Source organism: Montipora capricornis, unplaced genomic scaffold (genome assembly GCF_036669925.1).
Source record: "Montipora capricornis isolate CH-2021 unplaced genomic scaffold, ASM3666992v2 scaffold_506, whole genome shotgun sequence".
NCBI lineage: Eukaryota > Metazoa > Cnidaria > Anthozoa > Scleractinia > Acroporidae > Montipora > Montipora capricornis.
In genome coordinates, this window is record NW_027180246.1 from 42,501 (window position 1) to 55,000 (window position 12,500).

The following is a 12,500-nucleotide window of genomic DNA, read 5'->3' on the forward strand; positions in this document are numbered from 1 at the left end:
AAAGGCGTTGCAGCTGAAGGTGGTCCAAGGCATCAGTCCTGGCTCTGATCTCATCAAGAGCAGCCGCATACTCGTCTGCTTTCTTGTGACTTTCGTTTCTTGCCAAACGAACTAGAGACTGTAGGAGATCAAGGGCCTCATATTTATCGAACATCGCGGTAGGGCGACTGATATGTCGACGCAAGGCTGTGAGAGCTGACTCTGAACTTTCTAAAGTCTTCAGCTGCTCCAACGACTTAATCTTGTCCTCAAGAGCCTTAATACGGGCAGCGGCCTATGACAAAATAAACAGCCCAAATCAATATGACTTAAACTTCAAATTTACTCTTTATAAACAATATCTTGCAACGTGTAATACCTTCCATAATGGTATACCACAACACTAGATTGCCTCTACTAGAGGTACACACAAAAAGAATCACAACAACGCGTTGCTCGTACCAGAACACAGAAACAGTCGCACAACAGCACGTTGCCTCACCAGCTGTATACGCAAGTACAAGACGTTCCCTTCACCAGTGGTATACGCAAAACAAGCACGCAACAACACGTCGCCTTTACCGGTGGCATACGCAAAAGAGTGACGCAACAACACGTTGCCTTCACCAGTGGTACCCGCAAAAACAGTCAAGCAACAAACGCGTTGCCTTCACCGGTGGAAAACGAAAAACAATCACGCAACAACATGCTGCCTTCACCGGTGGTACCCGCAAACACAGTCACGCAAAAACACGCAACAAAACGCTGCCTTCACCAGTGGTACACAAAACAGTCATGCAACACGTTGCCCTCACCGGTAGTACACGCAAAACAGTCATACAACAACACGCTGTCTTCACCAGTGGCACACGCAAAAACAGTCACGCAACAACACGCTGCCTTCACCGGTGGTACACACAAAACAGTCACGCAACAACACGTTGCCTTCACCGGTGGAAAATGCAAATAGTTACTCAACGATACGTTGACTTGACCAGAGGTCACGCAACAACAGCATGTTGTCCTCACCGGCGGTATTCGTAAAAAACAGCGCCAAAACAACAGGTCGCCTTCACCAGCGGAATACAACAACAGCCATGCAACAACACGTTGCCTTCACTGGTGGAATACCAAAGCAACGTCCACGCAATTGCCTAAACCGGCGGTACGGTGCTAGAAACGCCACGCAACAACAAATAGCCTAGACTAGTGGAAAACGTATGCAAAAGAACTAAAACCAAAGATTTTACATAACTTAAAGTGCGGAGGCTAAAAAACGCATTAGAGGGCCACGGAGGCATGCGAAAACACGAGGAAACAAAAGCCCTAAAACAATACAGAGCATGAAACAATAGTTCCAAAAACAAAAAGGAGTATACAGGTTTACCGAAACAAACCCAAGACAAAAGAACCGGGAAAGAAAATACAAATGAACCGGAGACAAACGCAGGCACTAAAGCGACAGACAGCGGGTAAAACACGATAAAAAACGTAAACCTGGCTATGGGCCAGCAAAATTATAAGGAAAATTACCTCTTCCATGGTTTCAACCGCCGGGGCCGGGTCCGCCGCTAGAACTGGAGCCGGGGGCGGTGCGATAACCGGATCAACAACAGGCGGTTCTTCTACAACTAGCGGTGGCTCAACGGCAGCATGCTCCACGATTGCAGCAGCGACGGGAGCGGGTGGACGGGGAACACGATGTTCTGCCATCTATGCTGGTGGCGGTTGACTGTGCAAGGAACAGACGCGAAAGTTGGCCGTCGTCCCGGAGTACGGTTAAAATGACCACTTTTCAGGCGGGGCGACAAAATATATACTCTAAGACCGCAAAGCATCAACACCGTAATAAGCATGCTCGGAAACGGGGGAATTCGAACGCATGATGAAAACTTCTGCCATGAGCTAATTAATTATGCAGTGAGAATAGAATAATAATAAATTAAAAGAATCGATTAAGTATGATTATTAAGTGATGCATTTCGCGTGTTCTGATTGGTTCACTCAATCTCGGTTATCAGCTCATACACCTTAGTTTGACCTTATGTGGTAAATGATTGCGCTAAAAACGTTTTCGCTAGAGAGCGAAATGTCTCTCTGAATAAAGCCAAAAATGAAAAAAAAAAAATTTTTTGTAGAAACTTTGGATCAATTCCGACGTTTAGAAGTACGCGAAAAGGCAAGAAGTGTTTTTGTGATGAGCCTACGTCTGTCTGATCACAAGGTATTACACAACATCACATCTTTATCAAGCCTTTTCAATTTCACTCGGATTTTCTTTCTTTTTTCGCTCGTATTTCGTACTTAATTTAATAAAACAATTATTCCATTCGCGCTTGTTGGATATGAGACTGGGTATGTGGCCAACTACGCGCCTCATTGGCTAATTACCATCTCATATCCAACGCACGCTCATGGAATAATTGTTAAATATACTTACCCGTAAATGCCAATGGCGTGCACGATGTCATCATCGAATAATCTTCACTTCTTTGTTTTTGATCTGCGTCTATATCAGTCATGATCGATGTCGAGGCGGAGACTAATGCAGACACAGCTGAATATGGAGAGGTTTCTATGTGGTCTTCTCGCTTTCATTGTTCTTTACTTAACTGAGACGGGATATTTAAAGGATCATGTTTAGTTTCTTTAGATTCGTTTCCATTCTTTGCCAGAAATGAATTGTATGAAGAGGGATTAGCAATACTCGTTGGACTTAAAGAAGCACTGCGGGACTGAGATTGTGAAAAAATCCGATTTTCATCTGAAAATGCTAACTTCTGTGGCATGGTCCTCTCTTCAAGACACGAAAACTCCTATAAAACGTCTGTGGCAAGCGAAGGGAAGCCATATTATTCAAAATGATATATTCGTGCGCGCTCTCTCCTCATATTATCTAAACGAAATATAATCTTACCCAAGAAAACACGTATCATTTTTAAGTCGCTTCACGAAGTCTCCAACAAAACACCTTCAGGAACATTAGGCGAGACAGCGAATGTCGCGAAAACACACCCATATCATTTAAAAGTAAATGCTACATCATCATGCAAATGATTTGCACAAACAACCTTTATCCTAACCCGGAAAGACTTGCATTGGCGTGCAACATTGGTCTATTCTTTTCCCTGTCTTGTAAAATGAGCCAAAAATACCTGGATGCGCGCTAAAGGGTTTGGAAATGATAACTAGCCTTTTCATTGGCGCTGTAAATCTCTGTTATATTAATTATTGACCTATGAAATGTATTATCTCGCTAAATGATACCAAGGTGAAAATTTGCGGCGGTAGACGTGCGCTCATGGAATAATTTTAAAACCGTACTATAGGTGGTTTGGAACCAATCTCTAGTGACACAGATAACATTGCTGCAGTTCACAATTGCTGGCGGACGAACAAAAAGAGCTAATGAGAAATCTCTTGTTTTCGTCCACCAACATGGCGGCGATGACGTATTGTGAAAACCTCCTATTGAAATCATATTTAAATAATGATAGTATTTAACGTGAAATAACATACCCCTTGACCTGTCCGTTAGATTGCAAAGGGAATAGATTGTCAGAAGAAGATAACCAGAGGGCAGACACAGGACATACCACACCGCGTGCAAGAGACATGTAAACTCTTTTGGGTGTAATATTGCTGCAGCGATAAACATGCCAGACAATCCAAGTAGATAAAGTGAACTGGCACTAACAGGTAGTTGACTCTCTAAAGGTTGAGAATCATGAAAAGCTGTCATGTTTGGCTTAGAAGTTGTTTCTACTCTCGATTCAGCTCCTGTTTCTCGTAATTCCCTTGAGACCTGAACAGCAACTCCGATGAAAACAATGCACATGATCACAGCAAAAACAAACGTTAATATTTTAGACACTTTTAACTGGAAGGTCTGTGACGTAAATAAGCACACCATTATGTATGCAATAACGAGAATGCAGATGAGAACCATCATCGTTATTTCGTTCATATTGATTCCCGAGTACACCATTCCGCCAACAATAATCAAAATAACTGTTGAAGGTCTAAAAAAAGAAAGAAAAGTTATTCGAGTAGGGGAAGGCCGATACTCATTGCATGATATATCTTTAGAATAGTTACGCGTTAAAGGTAGGTGCTTTTTTAACGCTGAACCCAACCTTGCTCCCAGGGTCTTCTCGGCTTTCAACATAGCGGCGGCGGGTCGGAAGAAGACCCTGGCACACAGTGATCTAAAAAGACCGCTGATTGGTGCTTTTCTCACATGAACTGTGATTGCTTTAAGGACGTTCGCGCCAACTGTTTGTGCGCGTCCTTACTGCGCACGCAAATGCACACGCCACGTCATACACGAGCGCGCGCGCTAAGTACTAAAATAAGAAATGATAGGGCAAAAGGCCATTGCTATAGCTTTGCCTTGATTTAACGGTCTTGGACGTTCGGTGACCCCTATTTTTCTTTCCAGAAACGGATTTTATTTACAATTATCTCCACGTTGTCCAAAAATGAACAAAAAATCAATGTGGGAAGTTAAAAAAATTTCAAGATTTCTGCTCACGGGACATCGAATCCTGCCATCTTGCGGCTGCAAGGCGCGTGAAACTGTGGTCGCTAAACGCGAACTTGATCTTTAAGGAACCTCACCAGTTGACTAAATTCACTTAATAAGTCCACTTAAACAATATTTGGCAGAGAAGATTTCACTTCAAAGATTTAATTGCAATATATTTGGGTTTACAGACACTGGCCTTATTCGCTAACGAAGCCCGATTTTGTCACATTTTGGGTGTTTTTCCGGGCATGTTCTCTCCAAAACGAAGTCGGTGACCCCCATTTTTTTTTACATTTCTGACATAACTAACTCATCATCTTACAGTGGTAAAAGTTTCAGAAAAAAATCAATGTTGAAAAATTTTCGCGCGAACGTCCTTAAGCGTGGAAACAAAGATGGAGGATAGTGAGAACCCAAGCAATCCGAAGCTAGAATAATGAACAGAATTCGTGTTTAATTCTTTGAAAAATTGTAAGTGTCCAGTAAGAAGCAGTCTCAAATTAACAAGCATAACAATCAAAAATAATTTACCGATTTTTCACGATCTACATCAGGCTTCGATTTGACTTGAAGCTCCATCGTACGGTGGCTTAATTAAATGCATTTCTACACTTATTGTGTGACGCTTTAGAGCTCTGGAATCGCGATCGCTGGATATAAAATGGCACAATGGTGTTTGAAATACCTAATGGCAATGAAGTCGTTTGATTTCGTTTGTATGATTTTGGGGCCTCAAAATTATAATTACCGAACGCGAGCATTGTTAATGTTGTTCAAAATATTTCACCTTGTCAGATTGTGTTACAAATTGTAATATTGTGCAATAGGGTTCATATTTAATTGATTTGGTTGTTTAGCAGTTGTGTTTGGGGCTACTGAGTAATAATATGGCTTCAGTGATCCATATTTTACCCATCCCTCCCACTCTTATCAGAGTGTTTTACTTCGGTCGGTTTTCGCGAAATCCTTTCCTACCATTAATAAAAATATTAATTTTCTTTAATCTCTTCATGTTAAACAAAGTGTATCTCATGGTGTAATATTTAGCAAGGGTTATTTAAGAGAGTGAAGTTTTAACAATTCTTGAAAACTGTCAAGACTTAATTTAGTCTTATTTATCTGTCAGTTCGCAAAGGTCTTTGATTGCTGCTTCTTCTGAATTAAAAATATAGACATGTATTATACAGTATTCTTTAAATTTATTCACTTAATTTTTTTGTCACACAATGCTCAGTTTTTACTCTCCTCTGAGCTTTCTTGTACTGAGCATTGCTCGAGTTGAGGCATTACTGTCTGAAGAAGTGGAACATCGAGGGTGATGCAAGAAGTTTGTGAACTAGACAAGGAAGATTGGGAAACAAAATTAAACGTGACAAAGCACAGGAAATTTAAAACTTCACCAGCAAAAAGGTGGTTCAAAGAATGGGGGCAAATAAAACAAACAGTGCCATTATCACTGCCTCCAAAGCAGCATCTGGGATTCACTAGATTAAAACCCAGTTTGATAAAGCAACAAAGATCTGTCCCTTACCCAGGGCTCATTCTACATGAAAAAGTGCTAAAGACGATGACATGCTTAGGACTTGCACAAATTGTGCCCTTTTCGAATTACGCACAACAGATTTCATAAGCACTCCCAAGACAGCACATTGTCTCCGCTGGTAGGACAAGACACGAAAAAGTTCTTTTCATGGCTTGAAAAGCACAAGAAGCAGATTTCCATGGGATAGCATGCTCAGCAATGTACTTTGGCTTGATTATGTGGTTTTCTCCTCAAAATTGTAAATATAGGTACAATAACGTACAAGTTGTAAAAGCGTGGACACTATACTGATTAGGAATCGGCTTAGAATTATTGTCAGCATGCTTGTTAGCAGAGGTGTGCCAAGCCTCCAAATTTTTTCTTATACGAAAAGAGCCTTTGTCGATAACTCGAGAATGATTAAAATCAATGCGATGACCGAATGACCATGCATGTTTCGCAATGTTTGACCCATTACCACATGTTTTTACACTCCTAATATGTTCTTTCTTGCGGGTTTCAAAGCAACGGCCGGTTTCACCTACATAACACCAATTACAATCGGCACAGGGTATTTTGTAAATCAATCAATCAAACAATCAATCTTTATTGGAAACAATCAGACTCAACAGACGTGAGTCTTTACAATCGAAATTATGAATTATAGATACAATTAAAATTTACAATAAGATATAAAGAAAGAGTCTTGATGGAAATTCTGAGAAATATATAAATTTAAACTACAATAAGATACAATAAGATATAAAGAACCAGTTGTGGGTTGGGCTTGGTATTCTTCCCGTATATCAGCATTTCCCACGTTTTTGAAAGGTTTAATGTCATTCTATTGCTGGCAGCCCAATGTTTCATGCTGTTAACTTCATTAATTGTCGTGTCAGTGCTGGCTTCTGCTTACAGGGATGCTGGTAACGTCGTCCGCAAACTTCACCATAAGGTTTCTTCTTGGGTCAGCTAATTGTATGTCATTAACCATCAAGGAGAACAAGATGGGGCCAAGGACAGTTCCTTGAGGCGCGCCTCTATTGATGTCTACGAACTCTGTCGTTATTCCATCAACCACGACCCTCTATTTTCTTTGATTCAAAAAGTCAAGGACCCAGTTGATCACATAGTGGTTTATATCTGTTGCCTTAAGCTTGTCAGAGAGGATGTAATGAGGAACAGTATCGAATGCTTTGCTGGCGTCGAATGACAATACCCGTGCAAAGTCTGCGTTCCTGTCTAACCATTTCAGCCAATAATGCTGGGACTTCACAAGCGCCACTGTGGTGTTAGAATTTTCTTTGTAGGCGAATTGATCAGGTCCTATGAGAGACTCGAGGACGTCAAACAGCTCGAACTTGAGTATTAACTTTTCAAAGAGTCTAGTTATGATATTTGTCAGAGAAATGGGTCGTAGTTGATTGCAGCTCGTTAAAGGGGATTCCTTAGGGATGGGAGTCACATTGGCAAGTTTCCAATAAATGGGCAAAAATGGTTCTTGCAATGAACGATTGAACAGCTTCGTAATACCCGGAGCCAGGAGGTGGGAGAAATCTCTCCACATCCAATGAAGCCCATCTGGACCTGGTGCTGTACCCTTCTACTGTGCTAAGAACCTTTGAACAGGTCAGGTCAGGTTTGCCAGGTGGAAGGGGAAATCGCTGAGGGATGGAATATGCCGGATCTGTATTTATCTCTTTGAAGTACTGGTTGATTGTGCTTGGCCTTAAGAAAGAACTGACATTCTGGCTGCCGCGTTTTCTTCTCGTGATCTTTTTGTACAGTGTCCCACCATTTCTTTGATCCAGTTTCATATTTTCTGTTCTCCTGGAAAATAGATTGCATTTGATTCTTCGGATGAGATTGTTAATGCGTTCCTGTAGGTCGTGTTCACGTCCTTTCTTGGTGTGCTTATTCCTTTTCCGGCAAAGGGAATTTGATTAAGGGCGTCATATAAGGAGGATCTCGAGAGAATACCTTAATTTTGATGAGTGGACAGCTTTCGTCATGCATTATCTTTACAGAGTAACTTAAGAGGTTAGTTGCTTCGTCCAAGTTTACACAGGAATCGATGAGGTTCAAATCGAATGCCTTAAGTTTATGCTGCAAATCAAGTTTTCGATGTTCTCTTACATCCCTGAGGGACACGTATCTCCTTTCAGGTCTTGCAGGTTGATTAGTAGAGACCAGGACTGAAAGATGATCTGATCGCACCAAGCTGGTGTTTTCCATAGGTGCGGACTGTTGGTAAGAAATACGTCTAAAATTTTGTCACCACGGGTCGATTTAGTGACCAATTACTTTAAAGGGCCTGTAGCACTCTATTGCGCATGTGCGGCTCTTTGATTTTTGAGCAGACAGTTCTTTTTTCAACGCTATGATCGATGACAGAAATCCTGTTTAATCGACACAGTGAGAGGTGCCAAAGTTGTTTTAAAATATCCAACCTTCAGTTTCGTCACATGCGAAGGACTTTGATGGCATATTGTGTTGGTTTTTGGGCTCTGTCCAGATAAAATTCATGTCCACGAAAGGCGGATTACGAAGCGGCTCGGGTCGAAAGGTTCTCACACCTCGTAGCCGCCTTGCATCCAAAGAAAAGAAGAAAAAAAGGAATAGGAGATGGGAGGAGGCACATCAAAAGCTTTATATAGCGAAAGATGTCTATCAGAGCTGGAAAAAAATAAAGTGTATGTGCGTGTATTCCACTGACACGGCCTTCGCACAACATCTATTATCCTTGGAGATGAGACGAAGAATGGGGTTAGTATTTACGCTGATTATTGGTTTCCCTTTAGCACTTTAATCCTTTGTCGTCCATTCAGTGAACGTACTATGATTTCGCTTGTCGTGTTTTTTATTCGTCAGTTTGCATGGAATGATGGCTGTAGGTACGCACAAGGAGCAATTGGCTTCTGCTGTGAAACGTGGCAGGAAGCGTCTGGATTTAGCTGTTGAAGCCCACGGTAAATGATAATTTTTGTTCGGTAAAAAGGAAGGGCTCAAGTTTTGGTTTTTTCCTATTGTTCTATTTATTGTAGGTACAATGACTTTGATGCTATCATGAGAAACTCTTTGTTGCTGTTTGATATACATTGTACTTTTTAGAACCCTTTCACCCTGGGCTGACGTCAACTCCTTCTAAAGCTGGCAACGTGCCCGTTCTTCAGAGCCCAGTTGTTTTACAGGACACTAGGTATTGTTATATGTATATCTAACAACATGCAAATAAACCTGATGTAATGATAATGATGATTTGATACAAGCTTTCTCGATTTCCTTTGTTGATCATTATTTCCTCCTGTTATGACAAGTTAGCACAATGAGCAGGGACAGCACAGCAAGTTTTTTATTGGTGAGGGGGGGGGGGGGGGGAAATCTCACCAGCCCACATGTACATGGCTTGAGTGAGTGCTCTTCATAACCATTTTTTTTGGCACAGAACTTACTGTAGGTATTTTTCTGTTTATTTAAGTAAATTACACTATGTTCATCCATCTATCTTCAGTCTTGTTGATATGGTTATTGTTTCAGTGTTGATGATGAAGTGGATATTACTGGGAGTGTAATTACTACAGTAGGAGATTCAAGCTTTGTTGTGGAGAATGGAGAGGTGTCCATTTTGGAAAGTGATCATGATTCTGACCATGACAGTGACAGTGACAGTGCCAGTGATGATAGTTCTGATGCATCATTATAAGGTTTTTGCCAACAATTTGTTTTTTTTTTTACAAATTCATAATAATTATGAAAGATCAGTTTTTGTCTGTGTCTTGTAAAAGGCTTCGGATCATGGTATAACTGCAATTTCGAATGCACTCGTCCACGAAGAACATAATTTTTTTTTTATCATATTGTATTTCTTTTTTTTGTCCTTTTCTTCAGTACTTTAAATTATCTCAGTGGGCTGAGAGATCTAGATGAGGATCAGGATATGAGTGAAAGTTCAACTGACGGTGGAGATGACATGTATTACAGGTCTGAGAAGTGATGCCCTTTAGAAAACTACTGCTGACACATCTTAACATATTCTACATTTAATGCATCTTATGAATGTTGATACATTTATATCAATTTTCTTTAGGGAGGAAGAGTCTGGGGATGAGATGATTGAGTTGGGCTCCTTGGTTGAAACACAGAGTAAGCAGGGTGAACCAACTGCTTCAGTATCTACTCAGACTGACGCATCAGACTTGTCCTCATCCTCAGAGATAACCAATATTGAACATGTGGCACCTCTTCAACCAGTTCCTTATGTAAAAAATGCATTGCGTGCAAGTAAATTCAATCGTCTGGAAGAGCAGGCCCAACTCAAAAAAGAAATTACTCTTGTGGTAGGAACAAAGGTGATGTGCTCCCTTGATCTCCTTTTGCAACTATTTGCAGAGAAGTGTCGTCATCCACAATGTCTGTTAGCAACCACAGTTTCCCATACTATATGTGGCACCAGTGTGCTGATAAAGTGGAAATGTCAAGCAGGTCATGAGGGCAAATTTTGGAGTTCACACAAGGTGAATGGTGTCCTTGCCAATAATCTGCAGGCATGTGCTGCTATTCTCCTTTCTGGAAATAACTTTTCACAGCTGGAAAGGTTGGCTAAGTTTCTGGGTTTGTCGTTTGTGTCGAGGTCAACATTTTGTCGTGTTCAAAAGCTTTACTGTATTCCTGCAATTAATGAATGGTGGACTTGGCAACAGACAATAATCAACCAGGAGTTGCAAGGCCAAAATGTGGTGGTCATGGGTGATGGTCAGTGTGATTCTCCAGGGTTTACAGCCAAGAATCTTTGTTATTTTCTGATGGAAATGACTACTGGCTACATAATTGATTTAGAGGTACTTGACAAGAGAGTTGTCGAGCTGAAGTCAGTCAACATGGAGAAAAAAGCCCTTGAAAACATTTTGCAGAGGATCAAGCATGTTTTGAAAGTGGTTGAAGTTGTGACAGATGCTTCAGCCAGTATAAAGAAGATGATGGGTGAGTTTGTAAAACAAATTTATATTTGATCCAGTTATAGTCACATGCCACACAATGGAGCTACAAAATGTGCAACATTGTTGTGAACTGGGTTGCAGAGATGCAAGCATGTATTACATTTTGTAGTACAACAATACGTTGCATGGCCTTGGTTAATACAGTAGAAGCTATCTCACTTTGCATCTTTTTCTGAGGCAGCAAACAAGAAATAAGATTATTTCATTACAATACTGTATGCAGTGCTAACATTTTTTTCCTGCTGCATCACTCTGACCAATTGTGTGCATGCATAATTTAGTTTTTTCATCTTTATCATTTCTTGCGACTCAGGAAGCCTGTTTCAAGATATTTTTCATTCTCTGGATGTATGGCATAAGGCCAAGAGCATTAGAAAGTGCATTAACAAGGTAAAATAACATGGTACTGAAGCATAAGAACTATTAAAGTAAATTATACCCTACAAACAAATGTCCAGGTACATGAACCTAATGTAACTGGTACTTTTTAGCAAATCTTTCCCAATGGCTTGTGTTAAAATTGATTTTTGTAATATATTGTATTCTGAGAATATTATAGAAGTTATGAAGCAGTGCAAGTAGCGAAAGAAAAGAAAATTTGTAAACGAGAAGAGGAAGAAAATTGGATGTTATACATGTACATGGACCCAAACCAGTGAAGGAGCTACATGTAGCTGTCCTCCAAAGACTTTACATGAAACAGTGACATCACTATATATACTCCTGGTCAAACGTTATACAAAACTGACAAAACTCATGGTCAGGAGACAAGTAAATGGTTCAAGTATATAACCATAAAAAATACATTAGTGCAGTAAAGAGTGTATTTTGCATTACTCAGTGGACAAAAACTAGGAAGATTTCTGTGGATTGCATAATAGGAAGGACCCAGGAAAATTAGGAGCTTGTCACACTTTATCTGCAATTTTTGAGCAGTACATGTACAGAGTTGTTGTGCCAAACCATGGCAAGCAGCAGTGCTAATTTGAATCGCTAACCACCAAGCGGAATAAGCAATAGTTTCTTCCACCATAAGACACCTGCCTTCCATTATCTTAATCATAACCATGTTTAGGTGGCTGCTGGGTACTATGCCTTTGCCTTTGTGTGGAACTGTTTATTTGACATGCTTGCTGGCAGCTACATGTACTGTAACAAAAGCTCTTGAGTCCATTTTCTTTCCAAAACCTGGGGAGCCAGTGGACGAGATTGATCATCTCCACACCACAAATAAAATGAATTTGAAATAATTATCCCAAAATAAAATTCTACCTGCAGCATAATGTAATAATGATTACTGAAATTATTATTACATGAGTGGTACAATGTTTTATTTTATTAGACTGGCAGTTCAAAGGATCTGCAGAAAATAAGTCAGTGGTCAGATCACATTATCAACCACTTCTGGTACTGCTGTGAAACAGCTGCAAAAGAGACCAACAGCGACGATGAGGCTCTGAGTAAAATGAAGGTA

General features: G+C 40.4%; 1 protein-coding gene and 2 pseudogenes across 1 annotated transcript in view; 1 reads left to right on the forward strand and 2 right to left on the reverse strand.

Moving 5' to 3' along the window:
• The window catches only part of LOC138036846 (uncharacterized), a 178,462-nt gene that overhangs the window by 37,857 nt on the left and 128,105 nt on the right, over positions 1 to 12,500 (reverse strand). The gene's annotated exons all lie outside the window — the stretch shown is intronic.
• LOC138036851 (chitin synthase chs-2-like) overlaps positions 1 to 12,500 on the reverse strand; it is a 56,341-nt pseudogene that overhangs the window by 9,086 nt on the left and 34,755 nt on the right.
• The window catches only part of LOC138036855 (uncharacterized), a 12,525-nt pseudogene continuing 10,856 nt past the window's right edge, over positions 10,832 to 12,500 (forward strand).